Source organism: Triticum aestivum, chromosome 3B, assembly GCF_018294505.1.
Source record: "Triticum aestivum cultivar Chinese Spring chromosome 3B, IWGSC CS RefSeq v2.1, whole genome shotgun sequence".
NCBI lineage: Eukaryota > Viridiplantae > Streptophyta > Magnoliopsida > Poales > Poaceae > Triticum > Triticum aestivum.
Window position 1 is genome coordinate 332,071,858 of NC_057801.1, and position 27,479 is coordinate 332,099,336.

The following is a 27,479-nucleotide window of genomic DNA, read 5'->3' on the forward strand; positions in this document are numbered from 1 at the left end:
ACTTCGGGTATATACAAATGCCGCATACCTTCCGTTTTGTCAAACCGCTTGTTGACGCGGTCGAGCTCCTCATCGGCTAGTCGAAGTTTCCAATTGAGACCAGAAACGTCCGCGACTTGTGCAGTGGCCGCCAGCATGGATGCCTATCCGACACAATTGCATAGTAGATTATTAACTTATTTTGGGATCCTCCGTCTGGATTGTTCCAATCCGGACAGAGTCTCAGGGGCTACTGTCTATACATGGGTTCAACCATGCAAAAAAACTTGTTAGAAAATTACATTGCATACCTCAAAGACCGTCAATAGGCTGTTGAAGGCTGTGTTCAGTCCGCTTTTTGCAGACCAAAACTTTCTCCATAACCGCACCCATCCGGGTGTGGTGCTCCTCCACGATGGAAGCGCGTTGCAGCGCTCCCTTCAGAGTATGAGCTTCTCCGGTTTAACGGAGGCCGCCAATGGAGTTGCTGCTCCTGCCCCCTCCGTCGAAGGATGGTGTTGGTCCGAACCCGGACCCACATTAGTCTCCGGGATGGTGTTCGGCGAGGGCAAGAACTATTGAGGGCCCCCACCCTTGGTGGTCATGGGGGTCGCCATGCCCCACTCTGCGGCATCCGAGGTGTTACCCTCGGGCGCCTTCTGGACGGCCTCTTCCGCCCCTCCTCTGCCAGGGGAGGTCCTTTGGGACGACACCTCGGTGTCCTCCATGGCAGGGGGAGAGGGCTCACGATGGTCCGTCACTCTCTGCCTCTTCAGGCGCCAGAGAATTCCCCGATGAAGACGAGGGGTTAAAGATGTCGCGCGGAGGGCTAAAATACAAGAAAAGATACATTTTATATAGAGGTGAGTAAGCGGAAGCTTAACAAGTAAGGTTTTCGATGCTTATGATTTGGCCAGGGGCTTAACCCTGGGGCCTCTCCTTGGGCTATGCTCGGACTCGATGCGAGGGAAATCGCTCTCCACTTCCTCCTCCTCCTCCTCCTCCTCGTCCTCGTCCTCGTCTTCCTCGTGAGAGGAAACGGCCTTTGTCTCTCAGACACAGCGTCCGAAGGACCTTTGCGGCGGGGCCCGCCCTTGGTCCCCTTGCGCTTCTTCTTGCTTTTCTTCTCTGGCGCTTGATAGGGCACCGGGACTAGCATCTCCTCTAGCTGAGGGCTGATTGGGTCTTCAGGCAACAGAGTCGGACTCTTGATCTGCTCTGCATTCTTTGTCCAGCCCTGTAAAAAGGTAGGCCGATAAGATTCGTATTGATCGAATATATAGACAGGACATATCTTCAGATAGTTAACACTTACCGGAGTGGCCGGATATTCGGCGTCAAGACCGACGTCTTCGGTCTCCATGGGTCAGCTCTTCTGCACCTTGAAAAGCAGCTTCCATATTCCAGCGTGCATCATGCTGAGGAAGTGCTGTAGGTCCGCGGCTCCTCCGGATTGACCTCCCACAGGGGGAAGTCCGGCGCTGGCAGGGGAGAATGCGGCGGAAGAGCATGATCTGAACCACATTGGTGAGACCGACGTTCTTACCCAGCACGTTGGTGATGCACGTTTGCAGTGTCTGCACCTCCGTTTGGGACCCCCAGTCGAGGCCCTTGGCGTTCCACGATATGAGCCTCATGGGGGGTCCAGAACTAAACTCCGGAATCGCCGCCCAGTTGCTGCGGCGTGGCTCGGTGATGTAGAACCATTCTTGTTGCCACACCTTGACGGTCTCAACAAAGGCCCCCTTGGGCCATGTGGCGTCGGGAAGCTTGCTTATCATGGCCCCACCACAGTCCGCGTGCTGCCCGTCGACCATCTTCGGCTTCACATTGAAGATCTTCAGCCATAGGCCGAAGTGTGTGTGGGGGGGGGTGCGGAGTAAAGCCTCACACACGAGGATAAACACCAAGATGTGGAGGAAAGAGTTCGGAGCTAGATCTTGGAAATCTAGCCCGTAATAGAACATGAGTCCTTGGATGAAGGATGGAGTGGAATACCTAGCCCTCTAAGGAAATGGGGGAGGAATACGACCCTTTCGTCGGGCTCCGGAGTGGGGATGATCAGACCCTTGGTGGGGAGCCTGTGCGTGATGGTTGCGGCTAGGTATCCCGCACTCCGGAGATCCTTTATCTCCTCCGTGATGGAGGAGGCCTCCCACTTCCCCTTGGAACCAGATACAGCAATGGTCGGAGGAGGTGGTGGTGGTGAGGAAGACGAAAACTTTCTTTCGGGCACTGAAAGCTTGGGAGATTGGAAGGCTGAGGAAATTGGAAGGCGTGAGTAAGAGAGGAGAAATACATTGCCCTCTTATAGGCAGTAAAAATGCCAACCGTCGCCCCACTTATGCCTTGAACCTCGTCTGTTCCCAACATGGGCATGCGCCGTAAATGGTTGGATTACCCAAATCTTATTGATGAGCAATCCCATAATCAGTGGGCACATTCTCTATTTTGACAAGACGGGCCAAGGGGTCTTTGCCTCGAAAAACAGAATGCGGGGTGTGAAAACAGTTGAAAACACTGAAGGGTCAAGTTTGACGCTTCACCGAAAAAAGTTGTCAGTAAAGACGTTGTTCCTATTTTTTATACATCCTACCTTTGCCGTTAAGGGTTGTGTTAATTATGCAAAGCCGGATACAACCCTTTTATGGAGGAAAGCTAACGTATATTGTTGAAGGAACCCACCTCGCAATGCTGAAGATAATCTGTATGCCAAACACATCGTCATTGAAGACAGGTTCAGGGGCTACTGAGGGAGTCCTGGACTAAGGGGTCCTCGGGTGTCTGGTCTATCAGATGTAGACTAGACTAATGGACCATCAGGATACAAGGAAGATGACCACCACTCGTGTCTGGGTAGGACTCCCGTATGCGTGGACGTCAAGTTTAGGTGTCCGGATATGCTATTTCCTTTCTGTTACACTGACTTTGCACAACCCTAAGCCCCTACAGTATCTATATAAACTGGAGGGTTTAGACCGAAGAGGGGATCATAACATTGATAGGCTAGCCAAGCTAGGGTTTACCATTACGATCTCGAGGTAGATCAACTCTTGTAACCCCTATAATCATCGAATATAATAAAGCAGGAGTAGGGTTTTACCTCCATTAAGAGGGCCCGAACCTGGGTAAACACTGTGTCCTTTTTGATCATTGTTACCATCAATCCTCAGACATACAGCTGGGGCCCCTACCCAAGATCTCCCGGTTTTGACACCGAAAATGGGCCTTGACTCAAGAAGACCTTGGCCAATACTCAACTGTGACCTCCACTAATGCCTCAGCCCACTTGGCGTGCCCCAAAGACTTCATGGAGTACTTGGAATAGTTAGTTGTCATCTTTATTTAGTGACATACATGTCTACCTGAAGATGGAAGAAGAGCGGTTCAACTGAGGACATCTGAAGACGGCCATGTCAAGGAGGAAGAACTATACCAACCACCATCGTCCAGAAGTAAACTTCCATGTCGAAGACCATGTGTAACTATGGGTCACTTCTCTCAAAGTAACCAAGCATTTCCATGTCAAAGGGAGACCCACACCATGATTTATCGACCCCTCCACAATAACTTCAAGACGAAAAGTAGGCTACCAGCTGGAACCACCACTTGAGTTACCCACTGTGCACAAGATTCTCCACACAACACAACTCCGGAAGTGCTTCCAAATTCCTAACTAACTCGTCTACAAGGACAACGATCACCAAGCCATCGACCCCAAGCCCAACCTGGATCGAGTGGAACATTATACACTAAGCCACACCATCAATTACTTCAAGGTTAGATGGAGCAGCCCATAAAAGCAGAAGCAGTATGAGGACGTAAAGACCACCCCACATCCAAGTTTCCATACTCCTTTCCGCGTCTAGTTTGGGAATCTCGGGGACGAGATTCTTGTAAGGGGTAGGTCTATCACACCCTGATTTTCATGCCACAACACTTAAGCTAATAGTTCTTGATAAAATATGGTTTGGCCAAAACTTTTGCACTATTTGGGTTTTATTTGAATTGGATTTTTTGTGTGTGATTCCCAGTGCTCATAAAGGTCAACATAGCTCCACCTTCTATACTTCATTTCCTTCATCCAAACTTCTGCCCAATGATCATACCATGTGTATAGTACAGTATAGAATTTTCTTAGAAAATAATTTGGCCAAAAAGTATTTTCTAAATTTAGTTTTCCAAAAACCCCTGAATTGAGGTTTGCACTACAACTACTTGATTTGGGGTATGAAAAATCTATCAAAGAGTATGTTTGACATATATTAGGTATAGGAGTCCCATGAACCACAAAAATATTGTTTTAATAGATATTTCCTTATTTTATTTAAAGGCTTTTTCTTTAGGCCAAAAATTGTTTTTAATAGGCTAAAATTATTTTAATGTTTTGAAAATATTATAGAAAATTTAGGGAAACTCAGTGGACATATAGTGTCCATATATAAGAGTTTCAACACATGGTCATGTTCAAAATATTGGTCAAATCCCTCAAAAACCCTTTGTGGATATTTCAAGATTTTGAAATATTTACAAAGGAAATATTCTCTAAAAATTCCAAGAAAATTATAGCATATCACAAGTACCATATTTGGTGATCTTGCCAAGTATCATGTCTTCGAGAACAAGATAACATCACCAAAACCCTTCAAAACCATTTCTGTCCATTTTGAAGTTTGAGCAACTTTACATTGCCAAACATGTCCAAATGTTCTCAAACTTGGTGCACACACTCAAATGGTCTAAATATTCATCTAGACCCAATGGCACAAGTTGTAGAACAAGGTAACATGATCAAAGTGCCCCGAAACCCTCTCTGTCCAGAATCAAACTTGAGCAACTCTACATTGCCAAGTGTCTCCTTTTGATCCCAATTTTTATGGACATGTTCAAAACCTCAAATGATGATACTACACCAAGTGGTGCATCAAGGAGAAAAGATTTGCATGACTAAATCTTGGAAAATCCATTTCTGTTGATTTCTAGGGTTTCCCATAGTTACATTGGAAACTTTCTCCAAATGGACTCAAACTTGTTGATCCACCTCAAATCTATATTCCATTTGATCCTGTTAATTCTCATGTCAAGTGGGATTAATTTGCTTGCCACAATTTGCACCATACACCTTCTGCCATTTTACCAAAACCCCTGTTTTGACCCCTTCCAATATTCTCCATGAGATCAACTTTTAACCACAACTCCTTTTAGTCCTCTTACACCTCCAGTAGCTTCCACTGATCCCCAGCTGAATTATTTCGGGGTGAATACCTCATTTTTCACCACTAGACAACACTGTTCCCTCTCTTTCTCTACCCCTATATCACTCCAGAAGCAACCCCAGATCATCCAATACAACTTTAATCTTGTTTATTTCCCATAAGAGCTAGGGGACAAGGTTGGCCGCGCTCAAAATGTCAATGGCTTGCCAAATGGGTGCTCTGGAAAATGCTACAGTGTGCTCCCGCACTGTAGCTATGTCCTGCCCGAGGATTGCGACCACCTAGGGCCTTCCCCTTGTGTCTACCAAGGCCGCCTCGACGTCCGGGACACGACACATGGTCAGGCCCCTCCTTTCTCTCTCTCTGTCGTGGCCGCCCCGAGGGCGACAAAGCGCCGCCCAGCTCCGCCACTCGCTGTCCTCGCTCGGGACCCGCCTCAAGCTCGACCCGCTCCTTTTCTCCCTTCCCAACACCCTACACCACCCCCACAAACACCCCTGACTCGAAGTTGGGCCCTCCCGTGATAGCTAGGACCTCGCCGATGCACGGGCACATGATGCACTTCGCCCCCTCGTATTTAAAACCTCCCCGAGCTCTTTCTCTCCACCCCTCGCTCTCTCCCGCTCCCAATGTTCCTCCTTGGCCTCCCGTTCATCCCAGAGCAGCCCGAGCTCGAGATCAATCTCAAGCTCCATCGCCTCAGGTTATCGTTGATTTCGTGGTACAGGCCTCCTATGCCCCTGACTTTCTTTATCTGCAACCACATCACCTCGCTGATCATTTCCCCTCTGCCCCCCTCTTGATTGCAGCCAGAATCGACTGGAGCAAGCTCCTCCCGAAGCCCTTCCGCTGGCTTCCTTGTCGCTGGCGAACCAGTCCACTCCGGCGACCAACTCCACCTCCACCCGAATGGCGACTCCGCCCTGAGAACGTCAGTGCCCTTGGATCGCCTCGCCGTCGATCACAGTGATACCAGTGAGCTCTCCTCCCTCTCTGGCCCGAGGTTGACGACGACGGCCGTGGGGCCCTTCGGTCAGCCTCACACTCTGACGGGTGGGCTCCACCCACCAGGTTTAAACTCACACACGCACGCGTACCAGTTTGCTCGTCGGCTGAAGGCGTATTTTGCCTTGACTCCTTCGACGTGGAAGCCTTGCGCGGGCTGGATTCCCTCTAGGCCAGGTGCACTATGGCTGAATAGGCCCAGTTGCACAGTGCTACTTCTTCTTTTTCTTTTCCAGAAACTTACAAAAATTCTACAGAATAGATTAATTGTCCAAATGAAATAATTCCAACTCCTAAATCCTTCTAAAAGTCCCACCAATTTAATGGTGTAATTTTCATAAATATCCATCAAACTTTTCTACACTGTTCAAATTTAAGTTCAAATTTGTGCATTTATATTCCCCTCTGAAAATCCATTTCTCCTATTCTAGAACTCCAAATCCAAAACTAGGGATTTTCTCCTTCTTAGTTTTCACCCTAGTATTTAACAAAAAATGGCTGACATTTTTCTCAGCACTTTGGTTTTTCTGTTTTACTATTGCCTTATTTTTCTCGTTGATATTTTGCGACGATTGATTGCATTGTTGATGAAGGAGTTGGGCCAGAAGACTTTGAAGACCCCAAAGACTTTGCTGAGCCAGGCAAGAAGCCCTTTGACCATGTCTATGAAACCCTTTTATGCATGTCATCTAGCACTTATAATTGTTGCATCAGTGTCATGATTATGTGGTGACTACTTGGCGTGGTTTGCCTCCAATATTTTCCTCGTTGATACTTGCATTGTGCATGACCCTACCTTTCTATCAGGGTGATGCGGGTGGGAGTAGATATGATGCTAAAGTAGTGGCTACGCAAATGGGATGGGTATATGCATGGTGATGGAGTCAAATGAATTTTCAAGAGACTTTTCGAAAACCCCGTCGGTTGCCACTAATGCCCGAGGGAGATAATGAGCTAAGTAAACACTTGGTGACGAAGTGGTGTACCGAGGCAAGTGAGTGTGTTGTTTTCAAAAATGGATTGATTTAAGTTGCGACCGTTACTCCAACCATTCATGCGCAACCACTCTACCCTTATATGGGAAAGGGCATTATTGACAGCCTAGTTCGTGCTAACATGGATGCCCACATTACTACTAACGGAAGTGGCATGGTCACCCTCGGGACGGGGTCGTGCCAGGTAGGGTGGCCATGACTATTTTTACAGGGCACCGGACACACCATTGGTACCTGGTCCTTGTGATATATGATGAATATGGGATCGTGGCTCCACAAAGGAATTTATTATGTGACAATGTTGTGCACGGGGGCTGCTACCAATCGAGTGGACTCCTTGTTAGCCGCCACTAGCGAAAGGTAGTGACCGGGTGCTTCCCCCGAGTACTTGAGGTACTGCGGGATCGTGGATGGCACGAAAGCTTCCCAGATCTTGTGGTTAAAGTGTGCAACCTCTGTAGAGTGTCAAACTATTCGAATAGCCATGTCCACGACCAAGGACAGTTGGGTAACCGCTCTTGGGCTACGTCCACCTGTGTACCAAACCTTGTGAGTGTGTATGGATAAGTGGTGAGAACTACCTAGGTCACTTCCAAAGACTTGACATGATGATAAGTTGGATTGTTTCCAACTCTATTTATGTTGATATCTGTAACCTGTTCTCATGGTTACTTAAATTGTCATGATGCATGTCTTACATGGTGTTGAACATGCCATAGCACTCAAAACTAGCTTTCTGCAAAAATTTACCTACATCATGCATTGTTGTACATTGAACCGAAACATGGGTTGCTTGAGAGTACATTCAAAGTACTTATTGGCTTGCCACTGGTTATTTAGTTGGCTAGGCATGGAAGAACAGGAGTTCGGTGAAGAGTTCTTTGGTGACGAACATGATAACTAAGACGCCTCCTAGTCAGAATGCCTGTAGGGTTAAGGCAGATGGCATGGGTTCTACGTATCAACGAAGATTTCCGCTACTTATGGTTTATTTGATGTTCAGCCCTTAAGGCTTTATCAATGTAAGACTTGACTATAATGGTGATAATTTGTGTAAGACGATATGTATGGATGTAAGACTCTTGTTATTCACCTTCTGTGTGTTCAGTGAGCATTGATCACTGGGATCACTATACACATGCATTCGGTGATCACGACTTATGAGTAGGGGTCCCCACCAGGAAACAGGGTACCTAGACATTCCCACATGCGGCCCATGACGTGGCTCCATCGGCGGCCTCGTACGACCCAGCTTCAACTACGGCAAGAAAAGGCCCTCATGAGGGGCCAAGCCTCGTGAGGCGGGCGACATCAAGACCTCCCGAGAGAGAGGCCTCCTCAGGTGGCCCCCTGAGAAGAGTGGAGATTTCTATGCGAGACCCAGCCTCACGAGGCTGAAATGACATCAGTCATGACGACCAAGGCCAGCCGCGCGCCAGCAGGCGCAGAGCAGTAGGTTTCCTCTCTGGTGCTAAGTAGGCAAGCGTAGGTGTGGAGTCCCAAGTTATTAGCCAAAGGTTGCCATTTGCGTGCAATGAGACCAAGACCGCCAAAATGGCAAGATGAATGTCATAGCCGAGCCCACCACGACGCCACACTCAGAGGCTTTGCAGGCAAAGACCACCTTTCGTCTAGATTAGATGTACTTCTCGTCCATTTTCAAATTTGGCCATTGTGGGACCCCTTCCTGCCTAAGTTTTTGAGGAAGAGGATCAAGACCACTATAAATATAGCCTAGCCACCACCATAGTGAGGGATCGACTCATCATGTGATCAACTCATCGAACTATCGAAGATCTCATCACAAGAACATGCCTCATGAGGTTGTTCTTCCACTTGTACTAGTTCATCCTCTGTCCCCCGCGAGGCTAATCCACCACAAAGTAGGTAAACTGCCGTGTCTTTCTTTGTCGTGTTCATCGAGCTAGGTCGTGAGAGCAGCAGATCGATTGGCTTGAGAGGTTGAGTTCTTTGCACACACCCCTGAGTTCGAACCTTTCTTGGGTATGCGGATCCCGGAATCCAACATTTGGCATGCCAGTTAGGGGGCATGTCGGAGGTCGGCCTCTTCATCAACCACGCTTCACCCTTGCTGCTTTTCCATGGTGGGCACCGCTCCTTCTTCTGGTCCACCGGGTGCGTTCGGAGGCGTTGTGGACTTGCGAGCCTTTTACCCCCGCCTTGCGACAGGTGCGGTGGCCTCCGAAGTTCAGGATGAAGCTGCTGCCGCGCGATGATGGCGCGACGGACCGTGCGGGGTTTCTCCAGGCGTACGCGGAGGCCGTCTAGGCAGTGGGCAGACATGACAAGGCCATGCCAAATTGGCCCCCCATGGCACTCGCGGGCATGCCTCGCACCTGGCTGCTCTGCTTGCTAGAATCTTTGGGGGCTTCTTGGGAGGAGCTGCGCGAGTTGTTCACCGCATGCTTCATGGTCCTGGCGCACCATGCCGTCACGACCACCCTTGGCGGGTCATAGGCGCCAGCTTCAAACCGCCACAACAAGCAGTTCTTCCATCTGATGGGGGCTCCCCCGCCCCTGCGACGGGCCCCTCCGGGTTGGGCGGTGCCCCAGGCCGACCTTACCTTCGACTCCAGCGATCACTCCAAGACCACGACCGGCACCGTTGCACTGCCCTTGCTCTGCACCCCCACCATCTACAACGTAGCGGTTACCAGGACCCTCATCGATGGCGGCGTCTGCCTCAAACATCCTCTCCGTGGAGGCGTTCGGCCTGCTTCACGTGCCTCACGACTGGCTCCTCCACACCAGGCCGTTTTCCGGAGTGGTCGGCGGCTCCACCAGCTCTGTGGGGCAGATTCGCCTACCCGTCACCTTCGGAACGCGTGACAACTACCGCACCGAGTGCATTGACTTCGACGTGGCATGCATCAGGCTCCCATACAACGCCATCCTTGGGTAGCCGGCCCTCTCCAAGTTCATGGCGGCGAATCATCCCGGCTACAACATAGTGAAGATGCCTGGAAGCAGCGGCGTCCTCACAGTGGCGGGAGACACTGGGGATGAGCTGATGGCCCTGAGGCTCGCCTTCAGGACTGCGATGGCCGCGCGACCAGGTGCAGAGAGCGCTCCAGAGGGCCCGGGTCTGCCCCGGCAAAGAAGAAGCCATTGTTCTCTCAAGGCCAGGCCGAGACGAAGCAAGTAACAGTCAACGAGGATGGAGAGTCGGGAGCCACCTTAACATAGGTGCTGGCCTCCCCCAAGATCAAGAGGAGGCACTGGTCAGTTTCCTCCATGCGAACAAGGACGTATTTGCATGGCAAGCAACGGACCTGGTAGGCGTCCCGTGAGGGGTGATCGAACACCACCTCATGGTGTGCTCCCCATGCGTGCCCCGTGAAGCAGAAGGTGCAGCGGCAAGCCTTGGAGAAGCGATCATTCATTGTCCCGGAGACCCACAAGTTACAGGAGGCCGGTGTTATCCGGGAAGTGCAGCACCCGGAGTGGTTGGCGAACCCAGTCATCGTCCCCAAGAAGGGCGGGAAAGAGTGCATGTCCTCGACTTCACGGCCCTGAACAAAGCATGCCCTCAAGATCCATTTTCTCTTCCTCGCATCGAGCAGATCGTCGACTCCACGGTGGAGTGCAATCTGTTGTGCTTCCTAGACACCTTCTCAGGCTATCATCAGATCAAGATGGTGGTGGAAGATGTAGAGAAGACGGCTTTGCTGACTCTGTGCGGGGTGTACTGCTACTTGCATGCCGTTTGGGTTGCGCAATGCCGGAGCAACCTTCCAGCAGCTGATGCACATCGCTTTGGGCAAGCAGCTCAGAAGAAACGTGGAGGCTTACGTCGATGACATAGTGGTCAAATCCCGGGAGGCAAGAACCCTTGTTGGAGATCTGGAGGAGACATTCGCCAACCTGCGCGAAGTGAAGCTGTGGCTTAATCCTGAGAAGTTCCTATTCGGCATCCCATCAGGCAAGCTGTTGGGGTTCTTGGTGTCGCATAGAGGAATTGAGGCCAACCCAGAGAAGGTCAAGGCAATAGAAAGGATGAGCCCGCCTTAAATTCTCAAGGAAATGCAGAAGCTGGCCAGCTGCGTGACCTCACTTGGGCGCTTAATTTCCAAGCTAGGCGAGGGAGCCTTACCATTTTTCAAGCTGATGAAGAGGAAGGGCCCGTTCGAATGGACTCCAGAAGCTGACGCAGCTTTCCAGGACCTCAAGAAGTACCTCACCAGCCCACCGGTGATGGTGGCACCTCATCCTCTCGAGCCCCTAGTGCTTTACCTGGCTGCCACGCGTCACTTAGCCAGCACAGCGCTAGTGGCGGTCCATGAGGAGCATGTAGCCAAGGGTGTGCAGTGCAAAACCACACACCCATCCAAGACACCTCGACCTCGGGACGGCGCGCCTGAGGTCACGGCCTAACCATCACGAGATGGGGTCCCTGAGGTCACAGCCCCTGAGGCCGCAGTGGCTTCTCCCGAGGATGGGCTTCCTGAGGCTCCATCACCCCAAGAGGATCAAGACTCTGCAGACACTTCATCCCTTGTCGAGCATCCTGTCTACTTCGTCAGCTCTGTACTGCGTGCGTGCAGGAGCGTTACCCCATGCCGCAAAAGCTCCTCCTGTCACTCCTCATCACCTCCAAAAAGCCGCATCACTAACTTCCAAGGCTACTCTATCAAGGTCGTCTCAGCCTACCCCCTGGAGAGGGTGCTCCGAAGCCCCAATGTCGCAGGAAGGGTTGCCGAATGGAACATTGAGTTGCAGGCATTCTAGCTGGAGATCAGCACCATCCAAGTCTTCAAGGGCGGAGCCCTCACTAACTTCGTGGCTGAATGGACTAATGCACCTAGTCAAGAAGTGGGCGAGGACCGCTCCCACGCCCTAGGAGACGAAGCGCCTGGCGGTTGGGTCATGTACTTTGATGGTGCTCTCGCACGTCAGAGCGCGGGGGCTGGAGCTATGCTCATCTCGCCCACCCAGGTCAAGCTCTACTGTGCCGTGCAGCTCTGCTTCTAGCACGGCGAGAAGGTCTCCAACAACATTGCCGAATTCAAGGGCTGTATCGCCTTGCTCAGGGCCGCGGTTGCCCTGGGGGTTAGGCGCCTCACCATCAGGGGCGACTGCCAGCTCCTCATCAACTTCTACAAAAAGGAGTCTTGATGACCCACAAGTATAGGGGATCTATCATAGTCCTTTCAATAAGTAAGAGTGTTGAACCCAACGAGGAGCAGAAGGAAATGACAAGCGGTTTTCAGTAAGGTATTCTCTGCAAGCACTGAAATTGTAGGTAACAGATAGTTTTGTGATAAGATAATTTGTAAAGGGTAACAAGCAATGAAAGTAAATAAGGTTCAGCAAGGTGGACCAATCCTTTTTGTAGCAAACGACAAGCTTGGACAATTTCTTATAATGAGAAAAGTGCTCCCAAGGACACATGGGAATTATCGTCAAGCTAGTTTTCATCATGCTCATATGATTCCCGTTCGTTACTTCGATAATTTGATATGTGGGTGGACCGGTGCTTGGGTACTGATGAGAGGATCGTTGGTGAGGACGATGGTTATGATTTCCCCCTCCCGGAGGGAAGTTTCCCTGGCAGAATAGCTCCGCCACAGCCCTAGATTGGTTCCGCCAAGTTTCTTGCTCGTGGCGGCGGAGTTTCGTCCCGTAAGCTTTCTTATGATTTTTTCCAGGGTAAAAAACTTCATATAGCAGAAGATGGGCACCGGAGGGCCACCAAGGGGCCCACGAAACAGGGGGCGCGCCCCCCACCCTCGTGGCCAGGGTGTGGGCCCCCTCTGTTACTTTCTTTGCTCAGTAATTCTTATTAATTCCAAAAATGACTTTCGTGGAGTTTCAGGACTTTTGGAGCTATGCACAATAGGTTTCCAATATTTTCTCCCTTTTCAACCCAGAATTCCAGCTGCCGGCATTCTCCCTCTTCATGATAAACCTTGTAAAATAAGAGAGCATAGCCATAAGTATTGTGACATAACGTGTAAGAACAGCCCATAATGCAATAAATATTGATATAGAAGCATGATGCAAAATGGACGTATCAACTCCCCCAAGCTTAGACCTCGCTTGTCCTCAAGCGGAAACCGATATCGAAAAATATGTCCACATGTTTAGAGATAGAGGTGTCGATAAAAATAAAATACGGACATGAGGGCATCATGATCTTTCTTATAACATCAACATATATAGATTTTGTCATATGATTTCTCATGCTCAAGTAACAATCTATTTACAATGTCAAGTATGGTTCAGAAACTTCATTGGGAACTAGCAAGCGATAATCTTAGTCATTGAAGCAATTGCAATTTATCATAACATCGGAAAGAGTCAAGAATAAAGCTTTTCAGCAAGTCCACATACTCAACTATCATATAGTCTTCTACAATTGCTAACACTCACGCAATACTTATGATTATGGAGTTTTAATAGGACACGGAGAAAGATAGGGGCTTATAATGTTGCCTCCCAATGTATGCACCTTTGGGTGATGTCAACAATAATAGTTCATGCTAACTTACATCCAATCGGATATATATGTCAGGATCTTTCCAACACGAGGTGCTTGCCAAAGGATTAAATGAAGAAGGGAAATGTGAGGATCACCTTGACTCTTGCATAATGTAAAGACATAAAGTAAACGATAGGCCCTTCGCAAAGGGAAGCAGAGGTTGTCATGTGCTTTAGGGTTGGATGCACAAAATTTTAATGCAAAAGAACATCACTTTATATTGCCACTTGTGATATGAACCATTATTATGCAGTCTGTCGCTTTTATTACTTCCATATCACACGATCGTATAAAGCTTATTTTCTCCGCACTAATAAGTCATACATATTTAAAGAGTAATTTTTATTGCTTGCAACATGACAACTCACTTGAAGGATCTTACTCAATGCATAGGTAGGTATGGTGGACTCTCATGGCAAAAACTGGGATTAAGGATATTTGGAAGCACAAGTAGTATCTCTACTTGATGCAAGGAATTTTGGCTAGCATGAGGGGGAAAGGCAAACTCAATATGTTGGACGATCCATGACAATATACTTTAACTGAGATGTGAGAAAACATAACCCATTACGTTGTCTTCCTTGTCCAACATCAACTCTTTAGCATGTCATACTTAAATGAGTACTCACAATTATAAAAGATGTCCAAGATAGTATATATATATATATGTGAGAACCTCTCTTTCTTTATTACTTCCTATTAATTGCAACGATGACCAAAACTATGTTTGTCAACTCTCAACAACTTTCATGCCTCACACTATTTATATGTGAAGTCATTACTATCCATAATATCAATATGAACTCTTTTATTTCTTTTTATTCTTTCTATTTTCTCAAGATCATAGTAAGATAGCAAAGCCCTTGACTCAACACTAATCTTTATTATAAATAGCTCACGGACTCGATTACACAGAGGGATCACAAAGAAAAACTCAAAACTAAATAATACCAAAACTTTATTCTACTAGATCGAGATAGTACTAAAAGGATCGAACTAAGTAACATGGTAAAGATAGGAGTGTGATGGTGATACGATACAGGGGCACCTCCCACAAGCTTGGCAGTTGCTAAGGGGAGTGCCCATACCCATGTGATTATGTCCTTGGAGGTGGTGATGATGGAGTTGTTGGTGATGTAGGCTTCCTCCTCAACTTCTGGTTGGGAATAGAATTTTGCTCCCTTAGATCATCAATCTCCCACTCAAGGCTTAATATCCGTTTGCATAGTTCCTATTTCTTTTCCTGCAAGAGACGAAAAGGGATAAACTCGATCTTGAGCTTCTTTGCCCTATCGGGGAGGCTTGACTTCTTAAACTCCACATGCATGTCCCTGGGATGAGGTAACGGGACTTCGTCTTTGTCTAAGCTCGTCTCCTCCTTCCCCTTAGGCTCGTAGTCTTCTTCTTCCTCAGTGGTCCAGCCATAATGATCCAAGTCCCCATAGACCTTAGGGTCTGCAAGGTGATAAGCTGCATAGCTTTCTCCTTCCGAATCCTGGGACAACATATTGCTCTAATCTGCGACAGAAACAACTCGAAACAAAGACAATAGATTTTTGCGTGATACGGTGGTCAGAACCTTCAGGAGATTATATAATGAATTTTTACCGGCCAAAAGAAGTATCGTGCAAGAAAACGGAGTCCGGAAGTCACACGAGGTGCCCACGAGGCAGGGGGGCGCGCCCAGTAAGGGTGGGCGCGCCCTCCACCCTCGTGGAGGCCTCGTGTCCTTCCCGGATTACTTCTTGCTTTCCTAAATTCTTAAATATTCCAAAATGGAGAAAAATTGCCATTAGAACTGTTTTGGAGTCGGTTTACTTACCGTACCAGATACCTGTTCCTTTTCGGAGTCTGGAACATTCTGGAAAGTGTCCCTTTTGTATTCCTCCGGGGTTACGGTTTCAATAATATTAGTTTCAACATTTATAGGATTACCTGAGATATAATGTTTGATTCTTTGACCGTTCACCACCTTCGGATTTGTGCCTTTGAAGTTGTTAATTTTTAAGGCACCGGAATGGTAGACCTCCTCGATAACGGAAGGACCTTCCCATTTAGAGAGAAGTTTTCCTGCAAAAAATCTTAAACGAGAGTTGAATAGCAAAACACAATGACCTACGTTAAACTCACGCTTTTGTATCCTTTTGTCATGCCATCTTTTAACTTTTTCTTTGAATAGATTGGCATTCTCATAGGCTTGGGTTCTCCATTCATCAAGTAAGCTAATATCAAATAACCTCTTCTCACCGACATGTTTGAAGTCATAGTTGAGCTCTTTAATAGCCCAATATGCTTTATGTTCAAGTTCGAGAGGTAAGTGACATGCTTTTCCATAAACCATCCTATACGGAGACATAACCATAGGATTTTTATATGCAGTTCTATAGGCCCATAATGCATCATCAACTTTTTTGGACCAATTTTTTCTAGATCTGTTGATAGTATTTTGCAAAATTAATTTGAGCTCTCTATTACTCAACTCTATTTGACCACTAGACTACGGTTGATAAGGAGATGCAATTCTATGACTAACATCATACTTAGCAAGCATTTTACGGAAAGCACCATGAATAAAATGTGAACCACTATCAGTCATTAAGTATCTAGGGACTCCACCTCAGAAAAATAACTTCTTTAAGCATATTAATAGAGGTGTTATGATCAGCACTATTAGTTGGAATAGCTTCTACCCACTTAGTAACGTAATCAACAGCAACTAAAATATGGGTATATCTATTAGAGGTAGGAAAAGGTCCCATATAATCAAAGCCCCAAACATCAAATGGTTCAATAACAAGAGAATAATTCATAGGCATTTCTTGACGTCTACTAATATTATCTATTCTTTGACATTCATCACAAGACAATAAAAACTTACAAGCATCTTTGAAGAGAGTGGGCCAATAAATACCGGATTGCAATACCTTATGTGCAGTTCTATCTCCAGCGTGGTGTCCTCCATATGGTTCGGAGTCACACTTGCGTAGGATCTGTTCCTGTTCATGCTCAAGTACACAACGTCTAATAACATCATCTACTCCTTCTTTATAAAGGTGTGGGTCATCCCAGAAGTAATGTCTTAAATCATAAAGAACTTTTTCTTTTGCTGGTATGTGAAACTAGGTGGTATAAATTTAGAACCAATGTAATTAGCATAATCAGCATACCATGGAGCAGTACGAGAAGCATTAATGACCGCTAATTGTTCATCGGGAAAGCTATCATCAATAGGTAGTGGGTCATCAAGAACATTCTGTAACCCAGACAAGTTGTCTGCAACGGGGTTCGCAGCTCCCTTTCTATCAATGATATGCAAATAAAATTCTTGGAGCAAGAGGACCCATCTAATAAGTCTAGGCTTAGAATCTTTCTTTTCCATAAGATATTTAATAGTAGCATGACTAGTGTGAATAGTAACTTTAGAATCAACAATATAAGGTCTGAACTTATCACAAGCAAATACAACAGCTAAGAATTCTTTTTCAGTGGTAGCATAATTTCTCTGAGCAGTATCAAGAGTTTTACTAGCATACTGGATAACATTTAATTTCTTATCAACTATTTTCCCTAGGACATCACCTACAGCATAATCGCTAGCATCACACATAATTTCAAAGGGTAAATTCCAATGAGGTGGCTGAACAATAGGTGTAGTGATCAAAGCTTTCTTAAGTATTTCAAACTCTTCTACACAATCATCATCAAAGACAAAAGGAATATCTTTTTGTAATAAATTAGTCAGAGGCGTAGAGATTTTAGAAAAGTCCTTAATGAACCTCCTATAAAAACTGGCATGACCAAGGAAACTTCTTATACCTTTAATGTCCTTGGGACACGACATCTTTTCAATAGCATCAACTTTAGCTTTATCAACTTCAATACCTCTTTAAGAAATTTTATGCCCCAAGATAATGCCTTCATTAACCATAAAGTGGCACTTTTCCCAATTCAAGACGAGACTAGTGTCTTCACATCTCTGCAAAACTCGATCAAGGTTGCTCAAGCAATCATCAAAAGAGGATCCATAAATGGAGAAGTCATCCATGAATACCTCACAAATATTTTCACAAAAGTCAGAGAATATAGCCATCATACATCTTTGAAAGTAGCAGGTGCATTACATAAACCAAAGGGCACACGTCTATAAGCAAAAGTATCGAAAGGGCAAGTAAAAGTGGTTTTTGATTGATCGTCCGCTGACACAGGTATTTGAGAGAAACCAGAATAACCATCTGGAAAGCAGAAATGTGTATGTTTGGATAGTATTTCTAGCATTTGATCAATAAAAGGTAAAGGGTAATGATCTTTCTTAGTAGCTTTATTTAATTTACGGAAATCAATCACCATCCTATAACCCATAATAATTTTTTGCAGAATCAATTCATCTTTATCATTAGGAATGACACTAATACCTCCCTTCTTAGGGACGCAATGGACAGGACTTACCCAATCACTATCAGCAATGGGATAAATTATACCTGCCTTAAGGAGCTTTGGTATCTCCTTTCTTACCACTTCTTTCATCTTAGGATTTAACCGTCGTTGATGATCTCTAACTGGTTTGGAGCCTTCATCCAATCTAATTTTGTGTTGGCATAGAGTGGGACTAATGCCCTTAAGATCATCCAGAGTATATCCAATAGCAGCACGATGCTTCTTCAGAGTTTTCAATAATCTTTCTTCTTCTTGCTCTGAAAGGTTAGCACTAATAATAACAGGATATATCTTCTTTTCATCATATAAGCATATTTAAGATTATCAGGTAATGGTTTGAGCTCAAACACGGGATGACCCTTGGGTGGAGGGGAATCCCCTAGGATTTTAACAAGTAAGTTGTGTTTCATAATAGGACCCTGTTGAAGGAATACTTCATCTATTTCCCTTCTTTCATTCATAAACATGTCATTTTCATGGTCTAGCAAATATTGTTCTAACGGATTAGTAGGAGGCGCGACAATAGAAGCAAGACCAATAATATCATCCTTACTAGGCAATTCTTTATCATCGGGTTGTCTACGGAACTTAGCAAAATTAAACTCATGTTTCATATCCCCCAAGCCAATTGTAACAACATCCTTTTCACAATCAATCTTAGCATTAACAGTATTCAAGAAGGCTCTACCAAATATAATGGGACAAAAGTCATCTTGTGGGGAACCAAGAACAAGAGAATCAGTAGGATATTTAACCTTCCCACACAAGACTTCAACATCTCTAACAATCCCAAATGGTGAAATAGTATCCCTATTGGCAAGCTTAATTGTAACATCAATATCTTCTAACTCAGCAGGTGCAATATCATGGATAATTTCTTCATATAAGGAAAAAGGTATTGCACTAGCACTAGCACCCATATCACATGAGCAATGATAACAATGATCTCCTATTTTAACAGAAATAATAGGCATGCCTACAACAGGTCTATGTATCTTAGCATCGGGTTTAGCAATATTAGCAGCTTCCTCACAGAAATAAATAACATGCCCATCAATATTATCAGCCAAGAGTCTTTAACCATAGCAATACTAGGTTCAACTTTAATTTGCTCAGGAGGTGTATATGTTCTAGTATTACTCTTACGAACCATAGTGGAAGCTTTAGCATGATCCTTTATTCTAACAGGGAAAGGTGATTTCTCAACATAAGTAGTAGGAACAATAGGATCATTATAAGTGATAGTCTTTTCTTCAACTGTAACAGGAGAAACTACTTTTACTTCAATGGGAGGATTATATTTAAACCACTTATCCTTAGGGAGATCAACGTGAGTAGCAAAAGATTCACAGAAAGAAGCTACTATCTCAGAGTCAAGTCCATATTTAGCGCTAAATCCACGAAAAGCATCGGTATCCATAAAAGATTTAACACAATCAAACTTAGGTGTCATACCTGACTCCTTACCATCCTCAAAACCCCAGTCTTCAGAGTTGTGTTTAATTCTTTCCAATAAATCCCACTTGAATTCAATAGTCTTCAGCATATAAGAACGAGCACAGGAAGTATCGAGAATGGTGCGATCATTGAGAGAAAGCCGAGCATAAAAATTTCAAATAATCATATCTCTTGAGAGCTCATGATTGGGGCATGAATATAACATTGACTTAAGCATCCCCCAAGCTTGAGTGATGCTTTCTCTTTCGCCAGGCAAAAAATTATATATGTAATTATGGTCACGATGAACAAGATGCATCGGATAGAACTTCTAATGAAATTCCAATTTCAATCGTTTATAGCTCCAAGATCCCGTATCTTCACATAGCCTATACCATGTCAATGCATCTCCCTTCAAAGATAAAGGGAAGACCTTCCTCTTCACAACATCATCGGGTATACCTGCAAGCTTAAATAATCCAAAAACTTCATCCACATAGATAATGTGTAAATCGGGATGCGATGTTCCATCTCCTGCAAAGGGATTAGCTAGCAGTTTCTCTATCATATCCGAAGGAATCTCAAAATAAAAAATTTCAGTAGGTTCAGTAGGTTGAGGGAAACTCTTTCCTCTACTGGTCGAGGTGAAGATACCCCGAACAAGCCCCTCAAAGGATTAGTTTCCATAGTAACAAGTGATAGTAAATTTCAGCACACTATATAAATGTTTCCTTACCAAGTTCCACTCACCGAAGGCGCTTCACTCCCCGGCAACAACGCCAGAAAAGAGTCTTTATGACCCACAAGTATAGGGGATCTATCATAGTCCTTTTGATAAGTAAGAGTGTCAAACCCAATGAGGAGCAGAAGGAAATGACAAGCGGTTTTCAGTAAGGTATTCTCTCCAAGCACTGAAATTGTAGGTAACAGATAGTTTTGTGATAAGATAATTTGTAAAGGGTAACAAGCAATGAAAGTAAATAAGGTGCAGCAAGGTAGCCCAATCCTTTTTGTAGCAAAGGACAAGCCTAGACAATTTCTTATAATGAGAAAAGTGCTCCCAAGGACACATGGGAATTATCGTCTAGCTAGTTTTCATCACGCTCATATGATTCACATTCGTTACTTTGATAATTTGATTAACCCCTATTGCAAGCATCCACAACTACAAAAGAAGTATTAAGGTAAACCTAACCATAGCATGAAACTAGTGGATCCAAATCAGCCCCTTACGAAGAAACGCATAAACTAGGGTTTAAGCTTCTGTCACTCTAGCAACCCATCATCTACTTATTACTTCCCAATGCCTTCCTCTAGGCCCAAATAATGGTTAAGTGTCATGTAGTCGACGTTCACATAACACCACTAGAGGAGAGACAACATACATCTCATCAAAATATAGAACAAATACCAAATTCACATGACTAGTAATAGCAAAACTTAACCCATGCCCTCCGGAACAAAAGTAAATACTCACAAAGCATATTCATGTTCATGATTAGAGGAGTATTATTATGCATTAAGGATATGAACATATGATCTTCCACCAAATAAACCAATTAGCATCAACTACAAGGAGTAATCAACACTAGTAGCAACCCACAGGTACCAATTTGTGGTTTTGATACAAGATTGAATACAAGAGATGAACTAGGGTTTTGAGAGGAGATGGTGCTCGTGAAGATGTTGATGGATATTGACCCCCTCCCGATGATAGGATCGTTGGTGATGACGATGGTGATGATTTCCCCCTCCCGGAGGGAAGTTTCCCCGGCAGAACAGCTCCGCCGGAGCCCTAGATAGGTTCCGCCAAGGTTCCACCTCGTAATCTTGCTTATGATTTTTTCCAGGGTAAAAGCCTTCATATAGCAGAAGATGGGTACTGGAGGGCCACCAGGGGGCCCACGAGACAGGGGAGCGCGCCCAGTAGGGGTGGGCGCGCCCCCCACCCTCGTTGCCAGGGGCAGGGCCCCCTCTTGTACTTTCTTTGCTCAATAATTCTTATTAATTCAAAAAATGACTTTCGTGGAGTTTCAGGACTTTTGGAGCTGTGCAGAATAGGTTTCCAATATTTGCTCCCTTTCCAGCCCAGAATTCCAACTACCAGCATTCTCCCTCTTCATGACAAACCTTGTAAAATAAGAGAGAATAGCCATAAGTATTGTGACATAACATGTAATTACAGCCCATAATGCAATAAATATCGATATAGAAGCATGATTCAAAATGGACATATCAAGTAAACGCCGAAGGACGAGCACATGGAGGCATACCTCGAGGAGGTACGCAAAATTGAGAAGCAATTCTTAGGTTCGGAACTGCAGCATGTGTGGCGCGGCACGAACAAGGAGGCGGACGACATTGCCAAGAGGGCATCTCGGTGCCTCCATCGGGAGCTAGGCATCCTCGAGGAGCCGTGCTACCTCTTGAGCTTGCGTTGGTTTTCCCTTTAAGAGGAAAGGGTGATGCAGCAAAGTAGTGTAAGTATTTCCCCTAGTTTTGAGAACCAAGGTATCAATCCAGTAGGATACGACGCACAAGTCACCGACTACCTTCAAAAACAATCAAGAACTTGCAACCAACATGATGAAGGGGTTGTCAATCCCTTCACGGTCACTCGCAAAAGTGAGATCTATTAGAGATAATAAAGTAAATATTTTTGGTATTTTTGATGTATAGATTGGAAAGTAAAGATTGCAAAATAGTAGATCGGAAAATAGCAAGATGTAAATGAGATTTAATAATATGGAAAAGAGACCCAGGGGCCATAGGTTTCACTAGTGGCTTCTCTCGAGATAGCATATATTATGGTGGGTGAACAAATTACTACCGAGCAATTGTTAGAAAACGCATAATTATGTTGACATCTAAGGCAATGATCATGAACATAGGCATCACGTCCGTGTCAAGTAGACCGACTCCTGCCTGCATCTACTACTATTACTCCGCACATCGACCGCTATCCAGCATGCATCTAGAGTATTAAGTTCATAAAGAACAGAGTAACACATTAAGCAAGATGACATGATGTAAAGGAATTAACTCAAGCAATATGATGAAAACCCCATCTTGTTATCCTCGATGGCAACAATACAATACGTGCCTTGCTGCCCCTACTGTCACCGGGAAAGGACACGCAAGATTAAACCCAAAGCTAAGCACTTCTCCCATGGCAAGAAAGATCAATCTAGTAGGCGAAACTAAACCGATAATTCGAAGAGTCTTGCAAAGGTATCACGCATATAAGAATTCAGAGAAGAACCAAATAATATTCATAGATAATCTTGATCATAAATCCACAACTCATCGAATCTTGGCAAACACACCGTAAAAGAGTATTACATCGAATAGATCTCCAAGAACATTGAGTATAAGTTTGTATTGAGAATCAAAGAGAGAGAAGAAGCCATCTAGCTAATAACTATGGACCCGAAGGTCTGTGGTAAACTACTCACGCTTCATCGGAGAGGTAATGATGTTGATGTAGAAGCCCTCCATTATCGAATTCCCCTCCGGCAGATCGCCGGAAAAGGCCCCAAGATGGGATCTCACGGGTACAGAAGGTTGTGGCGGTGGAAAAGTGGTTTCGTGGATCCCTATGATGTTTTAGGATATAAGAGTATATATAGGTGAAAGAACTAGGTCGGGGGAGCTATGAGGGGCCCACGGTGGTGGGGCACCCCTACATCCCTGGGCGCGCCCTCCTACCTCGTGGATGTCTCGTGGCATCTCTGACTTCATCTCCAAGTCTTCTGGTTTGCTTTCGGTCCAAGAAATATCATCATGAAGGGTTCATTTCGTTTGGACTACGTTTGGTATTCCTTTTCTGCAAAACTCTAAAATAGGCAAAAAAACATAAACTGACATTGGGCCCTCGGTATATAGGTTAGTCCCAAAAATAATATAAAAGAGCATATTAAAGCCCATTAAACATCCAAAACAGATAATATAATAGCATGGAACAATCAAAAATTATAGATACGTTGGAGACGTATCAAGCATCCCCAAGCTTAATTCCTGCTTGTCCTCGAGTAGGTAAATGATAAAAACAGAGTTTTTGATGTGGAATGCTATCGAACATATTTATCAATGTAAGTTTCTTTATTGTGGAATGAATTTTTAGATCCGAAAGATTCAAGACAAAAGTTTAATATTGACCTAAAACTGATAATACTTCAAGCATACTAACAAATCAATCATGTCTTCTCAAAATAACATGGCCAAAGAAAGTCCATCCCTACAAAATCATATAGTTTTGCTATACTCCATCTTCGTCACACAAAATATCCAAATCATGCACAACCCCTGATTCAGCCAAGCAATTGTTTCATACTTTAGTATTCTCAAACTTTTTCCACTTTCACGCAATACATGACCGTGAGCCATGGACTTAGCACTATAGGTGGAATAGAATGGTGGTTGTGGAAAAGACAAAAAAGAGGAAGATGGTCTCACATCAACTAGGTGTATTAATGGGCTATGGAGATGCCCATCAATAGATATAAATGTGAATGAGTAGGGATTGCCATGCAACTGATGCACTAGCTAGAGCTATAAATGTATGAAAGCTCAAAACGAAACTAAGTGGGTGTGCATCCAACTTGCTTGCTCAAGAACACCTATGACATTTTTAGGAAGCCCATTATAGGAATATACAAGCCAAGTTCTATAATGAAAATTCCCACTAGTATATGAAAGTCACAACATAGGAGACTCTCTATCATGAAGATCATGGTGGTACTTTGAAGCACAAGTGTGGTAAAAGGACATTAGCATTGCCCCTTCTCTCTTTTTCTGTCATTTTTTGGTTTTTTTGGGCCTTATCTTTTTTTGGCCTTTTTTAATTTTTATTTCATCCAGAGTCTCATCCCGACTTGTGGGGGAATCATAGCCTCCACCATCCTTTCTTCACAGGGACAATGCTCTAATAATGAAGATCATCACACTTTTATTTACTTACAACTTAAGAATTACAACTCGACACTTAGAACAAAGTATGACTCTATATGAATGCCTCTGGTGGTATACCAGGATGTGCAATGAATCAAGAGTGACATGTATGAAATAATTGTGAACGGTGCCTTTGCCACAAATACAATGTCAACTACGTGATGATGCAAAGCAATATGACAATGATGAAGCGTGTCATAGTAAACGGAACGGTGGAAAGTTGCATGGAATATATCTCGGAATGTCTATGAAAATGCCATAATAGGTAGGTATGGTGGCTGTTTTGAGGAAAGTAAATGGTGGGTTTATGGTACCGGCGAAAGTTGCGCGGTACTACAGATGCTAGCAATGGTGGAAGGGTGAGAGTGCGTATAATCCATGGACTCAACATTAGTCATAAAGAACTCACGTACTATTGCAAAAATCTACTAGTCATGGAAACCAAGCACTACGCGCATGATCCTAGGGGAAGGGTTGGTAAGAGTTAACCATCACGCGATCCCGACCTCCACACATAAGGAAGACAATCAAAGAGATATCTCATGCTTCAAATTTGTTACACAACGGTTACCGTACGTGCATGCTACATGACTCACAAACTTCAACACAAATATTTCTCAAATTCACAATTACTCTACTAGCATGACTCTAATATCACCATCCTCATATCTCAAAACAGTCATCAAGAATCAAACTTCTCATAGTATTCAACGCACTTTTTATGAAAGTTTTTATTATATCCATCTTGGATGCCTATCATATTAGGACTAGTTTTCTAACCAAGGCAAATTACCATGCTGTTCTAAAAGACTCTAAAAATAATATAAGTGAAGCATGAGAGTTCAACAATTTCTATAAAATAAAACCACCACCGTGCTCTAAGAAGATATAAGTGAAGCACTAGAGCAATATTGTCTAGCTCAAAATATATAAGTGAAGCACATAGAGTATTCTAATAAATCACGATTCATGCGTGTCTCTAACAAAAGGTGTGTACAGCAAGGGTGATTGTGATAAACTAAAAATCAAAGACTCAAATCATACAAGACGCTCCAAGCAAAACACATATCATGTCGTGAATAAAAATATAGCCTCAAGTAAAGTTACCGATAGACGACTGTGGCATCCCCAAGCTTAGGATTTTGTTTATCCTTGAATTTTACCTTGGGTTTCCTTGGGAATCCCCAAGCTTAGGCTCTTCCCACTCCTTATTCCAAAATCCATCAGATCTTTACCCAAAACTTGAAAACTTCACAACACAAAACTTCAACAGAAAATCTCATGAGCTCCGTTAGTATAAGAAAATGAATCACCACTTTAAGGTACTGTAATGAACTCATTCTTTATTTATATTGGTGTTAAACCTACTTTATTTCATCTTCTCTATGGTTCATAAACCCCGATGCTACTCATAGATTGATCAAAATAAGCAAACAACACGCGAAGAACAGAATCTGTGAAGAATAGAACACTCTGTAGTAATATGTAACTTTCGAATACTTATGTAACTCCAACAATTCTGAAATGAATTGGTGGATGTGAGGAATTTGTCTGTTAATCTTCTGCAAAAATAATCAACCTAAAATCACTCTTCTGTAAAAAATGACAGCTATTCTTGTGAGCGCAAAAGTTTCTGTTTTTTACAGCAAGATCGCAATGACTTCACCCAAGTCTTCCCAAAGGTTCTACTTGGCAGAAACACTAACTAAAACTTAAACCACATCTAACCAGAGGCTAGATGAATTATTTATTACTAAACAGGAGAAAAAAGAATCAAAGAAAAAAAAATTGTTTGCTTCCCAACAAGTGCTATCGTTTAACGCCCCTAGCTAGGCGTAAAAACACGAATAGATCTAGGTATTGCCATCTTTGGTATGCAATCCATAAGTGTCTCTCATAGTAGATTCATAAGGCAATTTAATTTTATTCCTAGGAAATTGGAATCTAATGTTTCCTTCCTTCATATCAATAATTGCACCAATCGTTCTAAGGAAAGGTCTACCAAGAATAATAGGATATGTAGGATTGCAATCTATATCAAGAACAATGAAATCTAGGGGCACATAATTCATATTTTCAACAATAAGAAGATCATTAATCCTTCCCATAGGTGTCTTAATGGTGGAATCCGCAAGATGCAAATTTAAAGAACAATCATAAAATTGACGGAAACCTAGCACATCACACAAAGTTTTTCAAATCGTGTAAACACTAGCACCCAAATCACACAAATAATAGCATTCATTATATTTATTGTTAATATTAATAGTAGGTTCCCACTCATCATAAAGTTTTCTAGGGATAGAAACTTCCAGTTCAAGCTTTTCTTCAAAATATTGCATCATAGCATCAATGATATGTTTAGTAAAAGCTTTGCTTTGATTGTAAGCATGAGGAGAATTTAACATGGATTGCAACAAGGAAATACAATCTATTAAAGAACAATTATCATAAATATATTCCTTGAAATCCAAAATAGTGGGTTCATTGCTACTTAAAGTCTTGACCTCTCCAATCCCACTTTTATCAATTTTTGCATCTAGATCTAAAAACTCCAAATCATTGGGACACCTTTTAACTAAAGTTTACTCATCTCTAGTCCCATCATTATCAAGATTCATATTGGAAAACAAAGATTTAATAGGAGTCACATCAATCACTTATATATCTTGATCATTATTATCATGAAAACTACAAGAACATCATTTTACAAACCAATCTTTTTTAGCATGCATCTTAGCTGTTATTTCTTTGCACTCATCAATGGAAATTCTCATGGCTTTGAAAGACTCATTGATATCATGCTTAGGTGGAATAGATCTAAGTTTCAAAGAGTCAACATCAAGAGAAATTCTATCCACGTTCCTAGCCAACTCATCAATCATAAGCAATTTTTCTTCAATCAAAGCATTGAAATTCTTTTGCAAACTCATATTGCCTCTGGTGGTATACCAGGATGTG